The 17,853-nt window shown below is 44.3% G+C and overlaps 1 long non-coding RNA gene across 1 annotated transcript; it reads left to right on the top strand.

Moving 5' to 3' along the window:
- Positions 1-1,630: 1,630 nt before the first annotated feature.
- On the top strand, positions 1,631-17,513 carry LOC130358745 (uncharacterized). Its single transcript, XR_008889641.1, has 2 exons — positions 1,631-1,756; positions 17,021-17,513. It is a non-coding gene; the product is annotated as an uncharacterized LOC130358745 (long non-coding RNA).
- Positions 17,514-17,853: the final 340 nt, after the last annotated feature.

Genomic DNA, 17,853 nt, shown 5'->3' with positions numbered 1-17,853 from the left:
TGTTGGCTATTAACGCCGCCCCTCAGCTACAAGAATCAGCTAAGGGCCGGCCGGTATGACGCGGGCTCGAGTTGGGAGCCCGCACCATACCCGGTTAACGGCCCATGGACGAGCATACATGTCCATGGTCGTTAACCAGTTAAACTAACAGGTTGTTAGTGTACTTGAAGGGGTATTCCAGCTTTAGACATTTTATCCCCTATACCAAAGTATAGGAATAAGATGTCTGATCGTGGGGGGTCCCTGCGTCTCCAGGCTCGGCAACCAGAAGTTTTCAGAACTGGAGACGTGACGTAATGCCACGCCCCCTTGTGACATCACGTCACGCCCCCTCCCTCCATGTCTGTGGGAGGGGGCATAACGGCCGTTGCGCCCCCATTGACATGAATGGAGGGGCGTGACGTTACGTCACATCTCCAGTCCCAAAAATTTCCAGTTTCTGAGCATGGAGACACAGCTCTGCACATAATGCGGGTGCTGCAGGAAGATCGCGGGGGAGGTCCCAGCGGCGGGCCTCCCGCAATCACACATCTTTTCCCCTATCCTCTGGATAGGGGATAAAATGTCTAAAGCCGAAATACCCCTTTAATGATCATGAAGTGCAAGCCTGCTAGCCACGTCACGCCCACCTGTAAGTAGCGGGTTCCTAAAATCCCTAGCATAAAATGGCGCCGCACTGACCAGCGACCACCACCCCCACAACACCAGTGCCCACAGGGGGAACGACCCACAGGCAGAGCAGCGGCAGTGTTGCCTGACCAGACCCTGGGCTGCGCCTCCCCACAGACGCGGCGCCATGGCAGCAATGGACGTCGCACAGCGCAGCACCATTGTGAACAGGTGACAAAGCTGACTTACCATGCACTCCCAGCCAAAGACTGTGAGACTTCCAAAAAGAATAGGGGCCCTTTTCAGCCTCTGCCATTTTATATAGGTCTGGGCTAGGGTGAGGGGCAGAGTGCTGACCAAGTAGTGTGAGGTGGCTAGTGGGCTTGCACTTCATGATCATTAACCCCTTAAGGACCCAGCCATTTTACACCTCAGGACCCGGCCATTTTTTGCACATCTGACCACTGTCACTTTAAACATTAAAGGGTAGCTCCCACCATCCTCTTTTTTTTTTTCTGTCCCTGCCTATTGCCCATCTATCCCTAACCCCCTCCCTGCCTTTATTTTTTTTTTTATTATCTTAAAAATGGCATTTTGTCTGCCTGGTAGTGTGCTCACTACCAGGCAGACTTCCCCAGCAGGCACCACGTCACTGATGCCTGCTGGGGGCCGAGTTCCGCCCATAGTTCTCAGGACAGGGTGCCTCCAGCTGTTTCACCACCACAACTCCCAGCATGCCCTGACATCTATTTGCTGTCAGGGCATGCTGGGAGTTGTAGTGGGGAAACAACTGGAGGCACCCTGTGTTGGAAGACACCCAGCCCCCGACCAATATCGCATCGCACCCCCCCCCCTCCCCCTCCCCCTCACCGGTGCCGGACCATGAGCAGGGGTCCGTAGCAAGCAACAAGTGTATGCCCGGCTTCCTGTCATGCCCGTACACTCTGGAAACTGTCTCTATGTTTCTGGAGGATTGAAAGTCCTCCAGAACCATAGAGAGAGTTACCAGAGTGTAGGAGCATGACAGGAAGCCGGGCATACACTTGTTGCTCCATATAACGCGCTCCCCCCGGCAATGACAGGACACAGCTGCAAGGAGCAGTGAGGAGGTGGCGTATCCCCACTGGAGCCGGGGCTGTAAGCAGAGGTAAGAGCCATGTGCCTCCCTGCTGCAGGGAGAATATGCAGCAGGGAGGCGGCCAGTGTGAGAGTCCAGGGAGCCAATGCGCAGCCCTGGATTTCACTGTGCTCGCTCCCGCCTGTTTGATTGACAGGCGGGAGCGAGCACCGCAGTGACTGGAATTTCGACTCATTTGCCAGGCTCAAATGAGACGAAATTCTGTAGTGACGTCACTGCCGAATGCATTTGGCCACTAGGAGGGCGACCCCTAGTGGCCGAATTTAAAAGTGATTTTAAACTGGTTTAAAATCACTTTTTTTAATTAAACTATATTAGAGATATGTTGTAGTACTTAAGTACTACAACATATCAATTTTTTTATTTCATGACAGTGCCCATTTAATAACTCTGGAATGCTTTTAGTTATCATTCTGATTGCGAGATTGTTTTTTCGTGACATATTCTACTTTAACATAGTGGTAAAATTTTGTGGTATCTTGCATCCTTTCTTGGTGAAAAATCCCCAAATTTGATGAAAAATTTGAAAATTTAGCATTTTTCTAACTTTGAAGCTCTCTGCTTGTAAGGAAAATGGATATTCCAAATAATTATTTTTTTAATTCACATATGCAATATGTCTACTTTATGTTTGCATCATAAAATTTACGTGTTTTTACTTTTGGAAGACATCAGAGGGCTTCAAAGTTCAGCAGCAATTTTCAAATTTTTCACAAAATTTCCAAACTCACAATTTTTCAGGGACCAGTTCAGGTTTGAAGTGGATTTGAAGGGTCTTCATATTAGAAATACCCCACAAATGACCCCATTATAAAAACTGCACCCCCCAAAGTATTCAAAATGACATTCAGTCAGCGTTTTAACCCTTTAGGTGTTTCACAGGAATAACAGCAAAGTGAAGGAGAAAATTCACAATCTCCATTTTTTACACTCGCATGTTCTTGTAGACCCAATTTTTGAATTTTTACAAGGGGTAAAAGGAGAAATGTATATTTATATATGTAGCCCAATTTCTCTCGAGTAAGCACATACCTCATATGTCTATGTAAAGTGTTCGGCGGGCGCAGTAGAGGGCTCAGAAGCGAAGGAGCCACAAGGGGATTTTGGAGAGTACGTTTTTTTGAAATGGTTTTTGGGGGGCATGTTGCATTTAGGAAGCCCCTATGGTGCCAGAACAGCAAAAATCCCCCACATGGCATACCATTTTGGAAACTAGACCCCTTGAGGTACGTAACAAGGAATAAAGTGAGCCTTAATACCCCACAGGGGTTTCACGACTTTTGCATATGTAAAAAAATAAAAATAAAATTTCACTAAAATGTGTGTTTCCCCCCAAAATTTCACATTTTTTCAAGGGTTAATAGCAGATAATACCCCCAAACATTGTAACCCCATCTCTTCTGAGTATGCAGGTACCCCATAAGTTGACCTGACGTGCACTATGGGTGAACTACAATGCTCAGAAGAGAAGGAGTCATATTTGGCTTTTTGAGAGCAAATTTTGCTCGGGGGCATGTCGCATTTAGGAAGCCCCTATGGTGCCAGGACAGCAAAAAAAAAAAACATTGCATACCATTTTGGAAACTAAACCCCTTGTGGAACGTAACAAGAAATAAAGTGAGCCTTAATACCCCACAGGGGTTTCACGACTTTTGCATACGTAAAAAAATAAATAAAAAAAATCACTAAAAGGTGTGTTTGCCCCCCAAATTTCACATTTTTGCAAGGGTTAATAGCAGAAAATACCCCCCAAAATTTGTAACTCCATCTCTTCTGAGTATGGAGGTACCCCATAAGTTGACCTGAAGTGCACTACGGGCGAACTACAATGCTCAGAAGAGAAGGAGTCATATTTGGCTTTTTGAGAGCAAATTTTGCTCAGGGGGGCATGTCGCATTTAGGAAGCCCCTATGGTGCCAGGACAGCAAAATAACCCCCACATGGCATACCATTTTGGAAACTAGACCCCTTGAGGAAAGTAACAAGGGATAAAGTGAGCATTTACCCCCCACTGGTGTCTGTCAGATCTTTGGAACAGTGGTCTTTACAACATTTTTAATTTGCACAGCCCACTGTTCCAAAGATCCGTCAGACACCTGTGGGGTGTAAATTCTCACTGCACCCCTCATTACATTCCGTGAGGGGTGTAGTTTCCGAAATGGGGTCACATGTGTTTTTTTTTTTTTTTTTGCGTTTGTCAAAACCGCTGTAACAATCAGCCACCCCTGTGCAAATCACCTCAAATGTACATGGCGCACTCTCCCTTCTGGGCCTTGTTGTGCGCCCCCAGAGCACTTTGCGCCCACATATGGGGTATCTCCGTACTCGGGAGAAATTGCATTACAAATTTTGGGGGGCTTTTTACCCCTTTACCTCTTTTCAAAATGAAAAGTATAGGGCAACACCAGCATGTTAGTGTAAAAAGTTTATTTTTTTACACTAACATGCTGGTGTAGACCCCAACTTCACCTTTTCATAAGGGGTGAAAGGAGAAAAAGACCCCCAAGATTTGTTAGGCAATTTCTCCCGAGTACGGCGATACCCCATATGTGGCCCTAAACTGTTGCCTTGAAATACGACAGGGCTCCAAAGTGAGAGCGCCATGTGCATTTGAGGCCTGAATTAGGGATTTGCATAGGGGTGGACATAGGGGTATTCTACGCCAGTGATTCCCAAACAGGGTGCCTCCAGCTGTTGCAAAACTCCCAGCATGCCTGGACAGTCAACGGCTGTCCGGCGATACTGGGAGTTGTTGTTTTGCAACAGCTGGAGGCTCCATTTTGGAAAGAGTGGCGTACCAGACGTTTTTCATTTTTATTGGGGAGGGGAGGGGGGCTGTGTAGGGGTATGTGTATATGTAGTGTTTTTTACTTTTTATTTTATTTTGTGTTAGTGTAGTGTAGTGTTTTTAGGGTACAGTCACACGGACGGGGGATTACAGAGAGTTTGAGCTGCCGCGCAAAATTTGCTGCATCGCAAACTTGCAGCCCGATACTCACTGTAAGCCCCTGCCCATGTGAATGTACCTTGTACATTCACAGGGGGGGGGACCTTCAGCTGTTGCAAAACTACTACTCCCAGCATGCCTGAGAATGTTTGGGAGTTGTGGTTTTGCAACAGCTGGAGGCACACGGGTTGGGAAACACTGAGTTAGGAAACAATGTTTCCCAACCAGTGTGCCTCCAGCTGTTGCAAAACCACAACTCCCAAACATTCTCAGGCATGCTGGGAGTAGTAGTTCGGCAACATCTTAAGAGCCAGATGTTGCCGAACTACAACTCCCAGCATGCTTGGAGTTGTAGTTTTGCAACATCTGGAGGACTACAGTTTGCAGACCACTAATACAGTGGTTCCCAATCTGTGCCCTTCCAGATGTTGCAAAACTACAACTCCCAGTATGCCAAAACTGTCCAGGCATGCTGGGAGTTGTAGTTCTGCAACATCTGAAGGGCCAGATGTTACAGAACTACAACTCCCAGCATGCCTGGACAGTAAGGGCATGCTGAGGATGTGTAGTTTTGCAACATCTGGAAGGGCACAGTGGTCCAAAAACTGTGGACCTCCAGAAGTTGCAAAACTGCAACTCCCAGCATGCCCAGACGCCGAGGGCTGTCTGAGCATGCTGGGAGTTGTAGTTTACAGGGTCCCAATACAGCAATGCATGTCGCTTTACGGCGACGTGCATTGCTGTAAAGGGCCCGACCGCGGCTGAAGATCAACTCACCTGTCGCCGCCGCCGCCATCTTCATCGCCGGGATCCGGGTCTTCAGGGACGAGGTAAGTATCGGGGCCGGTCCCCAGCACTCCCCCGTCCCCCGCCGCGTCCTCTGGTCTTCCTCCCGTCCTCTCCGGACTTCAAGGGGCCGGGAAGGACGGGAGGAAGTAACCGCCCCCCCTCCTGCGATTGGTCGGTTAACTAACCGACAGATCGCAGGGAATAGGAGGAGGAGGCAGGCTTGCCACCTCGCTCCTATACTCCAGCATGGTCCTGGCTGTCTGTGACAGCCGGGATCATGCGAAATTACCGGGTGGTCGGGTCCCAGAGACCCGATCAGCCCGGTATCGCCGCAGATCGCATGGCCCCCCTCGGCGTTTGCCCTGGATGCCTGCTGAAGCATTTCAGCAGGCATCCGGTTCCGATCTCTGCCCGGCGAGCGGCAGAGACCGGAAAACGCCAGGACGTACGGGGACGTCCTGGGTCCTTAAAGCCCAGGGTGCGGGGACGTCCCCGTACGTCCTGGGTCCTTAAGAGGTTAAGTACACTAACGACTTGTTAGTTTAATAAATTTTGCTGAGAAGCCTTAGATCACTGTGCATGTTGTAGATGTTCAACCATGTCTGTTTTTTTCTCTATTTTGAATTTACATAAAAGTTAACTTTCATGAAATGTCTTTACAGATGAAATTGGTGTTTTTTTTTTTTTTTTTTTAACAATTATTACTCTATTCCATCATGTATACTACATGTGCAGGTATTTATCGTGACAGAATTGGTATGGCTGCACTAGACACACACTTGCGCTACATACTGGACCAGAGCAATTGACTATTAAAACGCATAATATTAAGTTTGATATTGCATATATTTATGCTTAATATCAAAGCTATATTATGCAGGAGAGGTGTGCTATGGGGATTTTTTCCTACTCTGGACAGTACTAGAAGGATTAAGATTTTCTAATAGAAGTAATTTACAAATCCTTTTAACTTTCTGGCACCAGCTGATTTGAAAACATTTGTTTTTCACCAGAGTACTCCTTAAAGGCTCAAAGCTGGTATATCCACCATGCATCTAAGAGCTTATTTGCACTACGTATTTTCGTCCTGTAGTTGGAGCATTAGAGTTCTGCTACGAAAAATACGGTTCAGCAGCATCCTGTTGTTTTTAAAGGAATTCTGCTGCACTATTCACACTACGGAATTTCAGATCCCAGACTCGCAATGCGATCGAAAATGCATTGCAGTCTATGGAGCAGTCCTTTTCTGAGCAGAATGTCTGATCGGTCCTAGAGTTGGTTAGTTCTGCTAGTGCCGACTACCAATGGAATCTCTGATGAAGATCTCAAGCAAAGATTCTGTAGTGTGATTGACCCCTCAATGGACTCTGTAGTGTGAATGACCCCTTAATGTAGGAAAACATTTTTTTTCTCAAATTACCCCAATTTGTATTGGGGAATGCACATTCCTAGTCATGTACATTGGGCTACATAAATTCCTCCCATAGTCAGACAATTTATGAATACCTAAATTGTGTATTTACGATTATTACCAGGATAGATAAAGTCCTTAGTCGGTTGCATGTACTGACAAAAGGTATAACATCCTAAAGGATAGGAGCCTTTCATTAAAGATCTCAACCAAATAGCGTGAGACTTCTCAGCATAAAAGCTTTAAAGTCATTGTTCTTTAAAATTCCACCCACGGCGATATGTAACTGATGGAATGGGTGAGATCACATCTTTTCAAATCAGGATTGCATGTTAATAAAGGACAATACTTCTGCAAAATGCCAGGGATTTTACAGCTATTTTCATCAAAAGAGCCAATACATTTGATGATTATGTAACATCTTCTTGGGGCTGATCTATAATTAAGGTCATTACAATATAAAGAGACTCTACGTATATACTGGCAATAAGAGTACTAGAGGGAATGCGATCTCCTGCAACTTTGTGACAGCGTCTTTTGAATCTTAGAGATATGATGGTAAGGTGGTCACAAAGGCTCATATTCTGTGTAAGATTATTACCTCTAGAAACAATTGTAGAAAAGCATATATCATGGGTATCATTTTAATCATATTGACCCACAGAATAAAGAAAACATATCATTTTTACTGGAAAGTGCACAGCGTGAACCTTCCAAAATTCCAGAATAACGTATTTTTTGGTCACCTCAGAAAAAAATGAATAAAAAGCTATCAAAACGTCCCATCAAAAATGGTACAGATAAAAAGTACAGATCATGATGCAAACAATTGGCCCCATACATCCCCATATACAGAAAAAGAGTTATAGGGGTCAGAAGAGGAAAATTGTAACAAATTTTACTAATAGTAAAATAAAACAAAACCTATAGACGCCCTGATATACTATTGAAAACATGGCCGGATCTGTCACAGATTGTGCCTGTGCCAAAATTTCAAAAAACCCGACCAATTCTACATTTTAGAATTAGAAAAAGGTGCATGTTCCCATAATTTTCGAAAAATCCCAACATGTTTACTAATGTTTCCACATAAAATGTAGTGGATTTGAGCTGAGGAAAACCCCACAGCTCAGAGCAGGTATAAAAAAGCAAAACTTAGGGAAACATTAGTAAATACCGTGGTAAAATACCTGTCAGGAAACTAAACCCACAAAGAAAACTACACTCCATTCTTAGTAAATCAGGGCCAATATCTAATTTTTTGTCAGGAACAGTCCAGAGCAGGAGACATTTGCTACAGAGATTTGCTTCTACTTTGGACAGTTCCTAACACAGAGGTGTCAGCAGAGAGCACTGTGGTCAGGCTAAAAATAACTACACCATTTCCTCTGTAGTATCCAACAGTTGATAAGTACTGAAAGATTAAGATTTTTAAATAGAAGTAATTTACAAATCTGCTTAACTTTCTGGCACCAGTTTATTTGAAGAATTTTTTTTTTCCAGGGGAGTACCCCTTTAACCCCTTAAGTACCAAGCCCATTTTGGCCTGAGGATAAGTTTCTACTTGATTTTTTGTCCTGCGTTTTTTGGTTTGAAAAAAACGACAGAATTTTTTTTTCCTGCGTCTGGTGTTTTTTCATTTGTGTGGAAATTGCATTTTTGGCCCCTTTGGCGTTTTTTTTTTGGTACCCAAAATTTGTTGGGTACCCAAAAAAAAAAAAAGGATGCAGTAGTGATGGAAAAAATGAAATTTAAATTTTTTGTTTATTTAATTTTTAATAAAGTGTGTGTGTTTCACTTTTTTTTCCTCTATTTTTTGAAATTTTTTAGGTAGTACTACTACTCCCAGCATGGAATAGACTGTTTCCATGATGGGAGTAGTAGTACCTGAACTAATAGACATATCACGCGATGCAATCATCCATAATATAGCAGAGATGCGGAGTGGCTCTATACAGCACTCACATCTCTGAACTATACTCCGGCCAGTGATGTGAATAGAACATCACTCATTCATATTTTCCACCCAGAGTGGGGATTGGCCGGATGGTTGCAGCCAATCACAGCTCTCAGAGGGAAATATGAATGAGTGATGTTCTATTCATATCACTGTCCGGAGTACAGAGCAGAGATGTGAGCACTGTATAGAAAACTAGAAAGAAAGAGCAGGTTATCCAGCACTGCTAGACTAAGGCATACGGCTTAGATATGGTGTGGATAAGGCTGACGTTCCTGTACAGGAATCCTTGGTAGCGGTGGTGCAAAGCTATGAGTGATAAACAGTGGCTGGAAACAAAGAAAGAAGAAGCTTGCACTCACCATCCAAAGAATATGCTTTATTCACTTCGTGTCAGGTATGACAGGCTGGTGTAGGGTGGAGGCTGGTGTAGGGTGGAGGCGGGTGGGGAGAGACCGGAACAGACTGTTTCATGCCGCTCAGGCGCTTCTTCCAGTCGGTATACAAACGCGGCCCCTGTCGGTGACGCTATTTATCAGCGCTCCAGGAGGCGGCGTTTGAATCACGTGTCATAACAAAGGATCATGTGACAAAAACAAAAGAAACGTGTAACAACAAACAAAAATAAACATTGAAACCGCTACATACGGACAGAAAAAATCACAAAGCAATATTGGTGCATTCACTGTAGTATACCTAGTGACAGTTTTAGAACGGTCTCAATGCTGGAGGAAAGGAACTAATTCCACCCCGTCATTGAGACCTAAGGGTTCGGTAGCATCTAACTTTAGTATCCAAGCCGCCTCTCTTCTCAAGAGAGCGGCATGTCTGTCACCTCCATTAGGTAGAGCCCGCACCCTTTCGATGCCAGAAAATCTAAGGGTCTTAGGGTCACTGCCATGAACTTCTTCCACGTGGGCAATCAACCTAGGTGCACCAACACCGGTGCGAATAGACCTAATATGCTCACGAAAACGCATAAACATGGGGCGAATTGTCTTGCCCCATAGAAGAAGTTACATGGACAGCATCCTGTGCAACAAGTTTAACGTCTAAAAATGTAAGCTCAGTGTCACCGAATTCAGATGTAAATAACATATTTTCTAGGTTTGTCGTGTTCAAGTAGGAAACGAAAGCTTCAAACCTCCCTCCCATATGATTAGGAAGTCATCGACGAACCTCAAATACAACTTTATATTGGACACATAAGGGTTGCTATGAGAGAACACGTACCGGCGTTCAAACGCTGTAAGAAATAAATTGGCGTATGTACAGGAGACCGGGGTGCCCATCGCAGTCCCGGTCTCCTGTCTATACCGAATATCTCCTTCTCTAAACTCATTGTGTGCCAATATGAATTGTAGGGCCTCCGTAACAAAAGTAATAAATTCAGGGGTTTTGTCAGTCACAGTGAGAATTTCACGGACAGCCTGTACACCCGCATCATGTGGGATGCGGGTGTACAGGCTCTCAACATAAATAGAGGCAAGGTGAATTTTTCGCCGCAGCGCAAACTCGTAGCGGGAAACTCACTGTAAACCTGCCCGTGTGAATGTACCCTAAAAACACTACACTACACATTATAAAGGGTAAACACTACATATACACCCCCTTACACTGTCGTCCCCCCCCCCCAATAAAAAGGAGAAACATATTGTACGGCAGTGTTTCCAAAACGGAGCCTCCAGCTGTTGCAAAACAACAACTCCCAGCATTTCCGGACAGCCACTGACTGTCCAGGCATGCTGGGAGTTTAGCAACAGCTGGAGGCACCCTGTTTGGGAATCACTGGCGTAGAATACCCCTATGTCCACCCCTATGCAATCCCTAATTTAGTCCTCAAATGTCCTCGTGGTGCTCTCTCACTTCGGAGCCCTGTCATATTTCAAGGAAACAGTTTAGGGCCACATATGGGGTATTTCCGTACTCGGGAGAAATTGCACTACACATTTTGGGGGGCTTTTTCTCCGTTTACCCCTTATGAAAAGGAAAGTTGGGGGCTACATCAGCCTGTTAGAGTAAAAAAAAAAAAATGTTTACACTAACATGCTGATGTTGCCCCATAGTTTTTATTTTCACAAGCGGTAAAAGGAAAAAAAGACCCCCAAAGTTTGTAACGCAATTTCTCCTGAGTACGGAAATACCCCATAGGTGGACGTAAAATGCTCTGTGGGCGCACAAGGCTCAGGAGTGAGAGCGCACTATGTATATTTGACGCCTAAATTGGTGATTTGCACAGGTGTGGCTGATTTTACAGAGGTTCTGACATTAACGCAAAAAAATAAATACCCACATGTGAACACATTTTGGAAATTACACCCCTCACGGAACGTAACAAGGTGTATAGTGAGCGTTAACACCCCACAAAGTTGGATGGGAAAATTAAATAAAAAAATTAAATAAATTTAAAAAAATTCACTAAAATGCTGGTGTTATCCTAAATTTTTCATTTTCACAAGGGAAAATAGGAAAAATGCCCCCCAAAAATTGTAACCCCATTTCTTCTGGGTAAGGGAATACCCGATATGTGGATGTAAAGTGCTCTGCGGGCGAACTACAATGCTCAGAAGAGGAGCACCATTGGGTTTATAGAGAGAAAATTTGTCCAGAATTGAAGGTCACGTGTGTTTACAAAGTCCCCATAGTGCCAGAATAATGGACTCCGCCCCACATGTGACCCCATTTTTGAAACTACATCCCTCATGTAATGTAATAAGACGTGCAGTGAGCATGTACACCCCACAGGTGTCTGACAGAATTTTGTGCACCCCTTATTAAATTCTGTGAGGGGTGTAATATCCAAAATAGGGTCACATGTGGGGGGGGGGGGGGGGTCCACTGAGCATGTCCATGGCCCCTGACTTCCATTCCAAACAAATTCTCTTTCCAAAAGCTCAATGGTGCTCCTCCTCTTCTGAGCATTGTAGTGCGCCAGAAGAGCACTTGATGTCCACACATGGGGTATTTCCATACTCAGAAGAAATGGGGTTACAAATTTTGGGGGTCATTTCTCCTATTACCCCTTGTAAAAATGTAAAATTTGGGGGAAAAACTGCATTTTTGTGATTTTTTTTTTTCATTTACACATCCGACTTTAACATAAAGTTGTCAAACATCTGTGGGGTGTTAAGGCTCACTGGACCCCTTGTTACGTGCCTTGAGGGGTGTAGTTTCCAAAATAGTATGCCATGTGGGGGTTTTTCTACTGTTCTGGCACCATAGGGGCTTCCTAAATGTGACATGCCCCCCAAAAACCATTTCAGAAAAACTCACTCTCCAAAATCCCATTGTCGCTCCTTCCCTTCTGAGCCCTTTACTGTGCCCGCCGAACACTTGACATACACATATGAGGTATTTCCTTACTCGAGAGAAATTGGGTTACAAATTTGGGAGGATTTTTCTCCTTTTTTTTTTACCCCTTGTAAAAATTCAAAAACTGGGTCTACAAGAACATGGGAGTGTAAAAAATGAAGGTTTTGAAATTTCTCCTTCACTTTGCTGCTATTCCTGTGAAACACCAAAAGGGTTAACACACTTACTGAATGTCATTTTGAATACTTTGAGGGGTGCAGTTTTTACAATGGGGTCATTTGTGGGGTATTTCTAATATGAAGGCCCTTCAAATCCACTTCAAACCTGGATTCCGATTTTGAAAATGTTGTGAAAAATTGCTGCTGAACTTTGAAGCCCTCTGATGTCTTCCAAAAGTAAAAACATGTCAACTTTATGATGCAATCATAAAGAAGACATGTTGTATATGTGAATCAATATATAATTTATTTGGAATGTCCATTCTCCTTATAGAGAGCTTCAAAGTAAAAAAAAATTCAATTTTAAATTTTTTCATCAAAGTTTAGAATTTTTCACGAAGAAATGATGCAAGTATCGGGGAAATTTACCACTAACATAAAGTAGAATATGTCACGAAAAAAACTGTCTCGGAATCAGAATGAAAAGTAAAAGCATCCCAGAGTTATTAATGCTTAAAGTGACAGTGGTAAGATGTGCAAAAAACGCTCTGGTCCTTAAGGTGAAAATGGGCTTGGTCCTTAAAGGGGTTAACATCCCACAGCTAGCTGTTTGGTAAATTAAAGTTGAACGTGAAAATGAAAATGTTGATATTTCACTAAAATGCTAATGTTATCCCAAATTTTTCATTTTTACAAGGCGTAATAGGAAAAAAAAAGCCCCCCAAAAATTGGAAACCTATTTCTTCTGAGTATGGAAATACAGTGATCCCTCAACATACGAAGTTTAATTCGTTCCAAATGAACCATCGCTACTTGAATCCATCGTATGTTGAGGGATCCGTGCGATAGTAATATAGAATGTTATACTCACGTGTCCCCGCCAATCCGGACCGTCACTTCTGCCCTGGATAGTCGTTCTCCAATGCCATAATCACATAGCTGCACATGCCGCTCCTATTTGATGAAGGGACGGCGTGCGTGGTGGCATGATGACAACGAAGGAGAGCGACGGCTATGCAGAAGAGGATGGTCTGGAGCGGCAGGGACAGGTGAGTGACACTCACCAGAGCACACGGGGAACATTAACCAGCTATCCATCAGTAGCTGAAGCAGTCTGCGCTGCCAGATAGCCGTTTATGCAATGGCTCCGACATGCAAAAGCATCGTATGTTGATGCTGCCTTCAACATGCGATGGCCTCTGAGAGGCCATCATATGGTGAAATTATCGTATGTTGGGGCCATCGTAGGTCGGGGGATCACTGTACCCCATATGTGGACGTAAAGTTCTCTGCGGGCACACAACAGGGCTCATAAGAGAAGGAGCTCCATGGGGCTTTTGGATAGAGAATTTGGCTGAAATTGAAGTCGGGGGTCATGTGCGTTTACAAAGCCCCCAGGGTGCCAGAACAGTGGATTCCCCCCTACCACCACCACCACCACATGACCCCTTTTTGGAAACCACATCCCTCAAGGAATGTAACAAGGAGTGAAGTGAGCATTTAAATCCCACTGGTGTTTGCAGGGCCAGCGTTAAGGCTGGGCAAACTGGGCAATTGCCAGGGGCTCCAATCCTGCAGGAGGGCCCCTGCAGGCTGCCACTGAGCAGCCCGCAGGGGGCCCCCATCACATTCGGGACATCCCTGTGTCCCGAAAAATCTTTTTGGGACACAAGGATATCCCGGTTACCTTTCTGCGGCCCCACGTTAACTTTAAAAATGCAGGGGCCGCCGGGAGGTTGCGCATGCAAAGACATCACTGACGCCCGTGCGTGCGCCCATAGGAACGGAGGAGCGGAGCTTCGAAGCATTGTGAAGGAGGACGCGCGCTGGTGGCCTGGTAAGTTACCAGAGGCACGTTTTCAGTGCTTCGACCACCGCTCCTTTGGTCCCGGGACCTACTTCTATGGCCTATAGGCCATAGCAGTAGATCGTGACCCCTGACAGGAGGAGAGGTGGACGGAGCACTGAAGTGGGGCAGTACACAGACATACAGCCTCCAGCCATACACTGTATATGGCTGAAGGCTGTATGTCTGTGTGGTCCACTGTCTACCTAATGTGGAGGAACTACAACCTAATGTGGGGGAAACTATACTGCCAACCTAATATGGGGGAAACTATACTGCCAACCTAATGTGGGGAAACTACAACCTAATGTGGGGGAAATTATACTGCCAACCTAATGTGGGGGAGCTACAACCTAATGTGGGGGGACTACAACCTAATGTGGGGGAACTACAACCTAATGTGGGGGAACTATACTGCCAACCTAAAGTGGGGGACCTATACTGCCAACCTAATGTGTGGGAACTACAACCTAATGTGGGGGAACTACAACCTAATGTGGGGGAACTATACTGCCAACCTAATGTGGGGGGACCTATACTGCCAACCTAATGTGGGGGGACCTATACTGCCAACCTAATGTGGGGGAACTATACTGCCAACCTAATGTGGGGGAACTATACTGCCAACCTAATGTGGGGGAACTACAACCTAACATGGGGGAACTATACTGCCTACCTAATGTGGGGGAACTGTACTGCCGACCTAATGTGGGGGAACTATACTGCCAACCTAATGTTGGGGAACTACAACCTAACATGGGGGAACTATACTGCCTACCTAATGTGGGGGAACTATACTGCCAACCTAATGTGGGGGAACTATACAAAAATATAAAATTGTACTATTCTGATCCCTATAACATTTTTCTGTATATGGGGATGTATGAGGGTAATTTTTTGCGCTGTGATTTGTAGTTATCAGTACCATATTTTTTTGATGGGACTTTTCAATTGCTTTTTAGATATTTTTATGGTATTTGAAGTGACCAAAAATGTGCAAATCTGGTTAGTGCACTATTACGACTTTTGGGGCCCCACTTTTGATTTTGCCCAGGGCCACACTAAGCCTAAAACTGGCCATGGGTGTTTGACAGATTTTTGGAACAGTGGGCTGTGCAAATGAGAAATAAAATGTTTAATTTTCACGGACCACTGTTCACAAAATCTGCAGGACACCTATGAGGTATAAATGCTCACTGCACCTCTTGTTACATTCTGTGAGGGGTTTAGTTTCCAAAATGGGGTCACATGTGAGTGTTTTTTTTTTTGCGTTTATGTCAGAACCGCTGCAACTATCAGCCACCCCTGTGCAAATCCCCAATTTAGGCCTCAAATGTACATAGTGCGCTCTCACTCCTGAGCCCTGTTATGTGCCTGCAGATCACTTTGCGTCCACATATGGGGTATTTCTGTACTTGGGAGAAACTGCAGTTCAAATTTTGGGGGTCTTTTTCTCCTTTTACCTCTTGTGAAAATTAAAAGTATGGGGCTACACAAGCATGTTAGTGTAGAAAATGTAATTTTTTTTACACTAACATGCTTGTGTAGCCCCCAACTTTTCTTTTACATAACGGATAAAAGGAGAATAAGCCCCCTAAAATCTGTAACACATCTTCTCCCGAGTATGGAAATACCCCATATGTGGAACTAAACTGTTGCCTTGAAATACGACAGGACTCCAAAGAGAGCTACATGCGCATTTGAGGCCGATATTAGGGATTTGCATACCCTACGGCAGTGTTTCCCAAACAGGGTGCCTTCAGCTGTTGCAAAATTACCACTCCCAGCATGCCTGGACAGTCAATTTGCAACAGCTGGAGGCACCCTGGTTAGGAATCAGTGCCGTACTATTTTTTTGGGGGGGAGGCGAGGAGTAACTGTGTAAAGGTGTGTGTGTATGTAGTGTTTTACTCTTTATTTTGTGTAAGTGTAGTGTAATGCAATGTTTTTACTGTAATATACACAGTTGGATTTACAATGAGTTTCCTGCTACAAGTTTGAGCCATGGCAAATTTTCCGCAACACAAACTCTGAGCGGGAAACTTACTGTAAAACCGCCATGTCCTCTAGCTGTTGTATAACTACAACTTCCAGCATGCGCTGGCAGCCGAAGGGCATGCTGGAAGTTGTAGTTATGCAACAGCTGGAGACACACAACTATAACTCCCAGCATTCCCTTCGGTTGTCCGCGCATGATGGGAGTTGTAGTTATACAGCAGCTGGAGGCACACTTTTTCATAGTAAAGAAATGGCTCTAGCAGTTGCATAACTACAACTCCCAGCATGCACAGACAGCAAAAGGGCATGCTTGGAGTTGTAGTTGTGTGCCACCAGCTGTTGCCTGCCTACAATGCCCAGCATGCGTTTTGACTTTCAGTGCATGCTGGGAATTGTGGTTATGCAACAGCAGGAGGTAAACAGTCCGTACCTTCTGCTGCTGCTTGGATGCCGCGCCGACTCTCCTGGTCCTGCGCCGCCGATCAGGTAGGTGCCCCCACTGCCGCCGGGCACTGAAAGACAACCGCCTTCGACCTCCGGACTAGCTGTGATTGAGCTGTCTAAGGGAACTGTAGTCAAGTGGCAATCTATGAAATTAAGAAGAAGGTTTTTGTCTTGTCCACGTAATATCGAGGCCATCAGGTGTAAATGTGACGCTTCTTGGAATAGAGATTGCTCCTGAATCAGAAGGTTGAAGGTTTTATTGACGGGGAGGGAAATCCATTTCCTTCCTCCCTTTCTGGGATTGATAGAAATTTTTCTAAATATATTATTATAAAATCAGCACAGAGTTTTGGAACTTGAAAAAAATGCTTTACAAAAATAACGCTTCCCTCTTTTTACTCTTTATTGCAGACAAGAGCTAAAAGAATTTGGAGTAAAAGTTGGAGATTTTCCTATCCTTGGAGACGGAAAATATAGATTTTATGGAAGACAGGAGGCGAGCATTATATGCAATTCTTTCTTTACTGCAAATTATAGCAGCAACATTAAAACGTTTAACATCAGTGTGAAGCAAAAAACTTTACAATGAGGGTGTACAACCAAGTGTGCTATACATAACCATAACCAATGAGGATGCAGCTTAGCTAATATAAGGCACTGCATAATAAGCCACACCCTCTTTCTTTGGCAATTTAAATAACTGAAAAATAGTATAAATAGAAAATAAAAAGAGAAAGAAAACAACAAGCAGATTGCCAAATTCAGGAACAGTCTATTACGTCAGGAAAAAAATCCAGAAGTCCAACATAACGAATATAACACGAGTGTTCGAGAATGTTGAATTCAACGAAGGATATCACATGATGAAGATCAGTAAGCAGAGATTCCATTGACCGCCTCAGATGTAGATCAGTAGGCTGTGAAAAGAAATATTTATGCGATAATAACGTATAAAGGGATGGGATAAAGGGAGGGATAATGCTCTCCTTCTGTCTTTCATAAAATCTATCGGGGACATTCATCATCGTTGCTTTGGTAAGCGAGTTCTGTACTCATGTTTTTTTTTTGGGCTTTGGACTTGCTTATGTGTGACATATTTATCATACTATCACAGGGGGGTTGATAAATTTGGCTCACCTAAGCAAAAACCAATAAATCGCTTTTGAACACCATTTTTTTAGCACACATAAGCAAAAACCGATAAATGACTATATATTTACATATATATCAAATTCCAGTGTCGC

This window comes from Hyla sarda, chromosome 2, assembly GCF_029499605.1.
Source record: "Hyla sarda isolate aHylSar1 chromosome 2, aHylSar1.hap1, whole genome shotgun sequence".
In the NCBI taxonomy this organism is placed as follows: domain Eukaryota; kingdom Metazoa; phylum Chordata; class Amphibia; order Anura; family Hylidae; genus Hyla; species Hyla sarda.
This window is presented reverse-complemented; position numbering and strand designations above follow the sequence as displayed.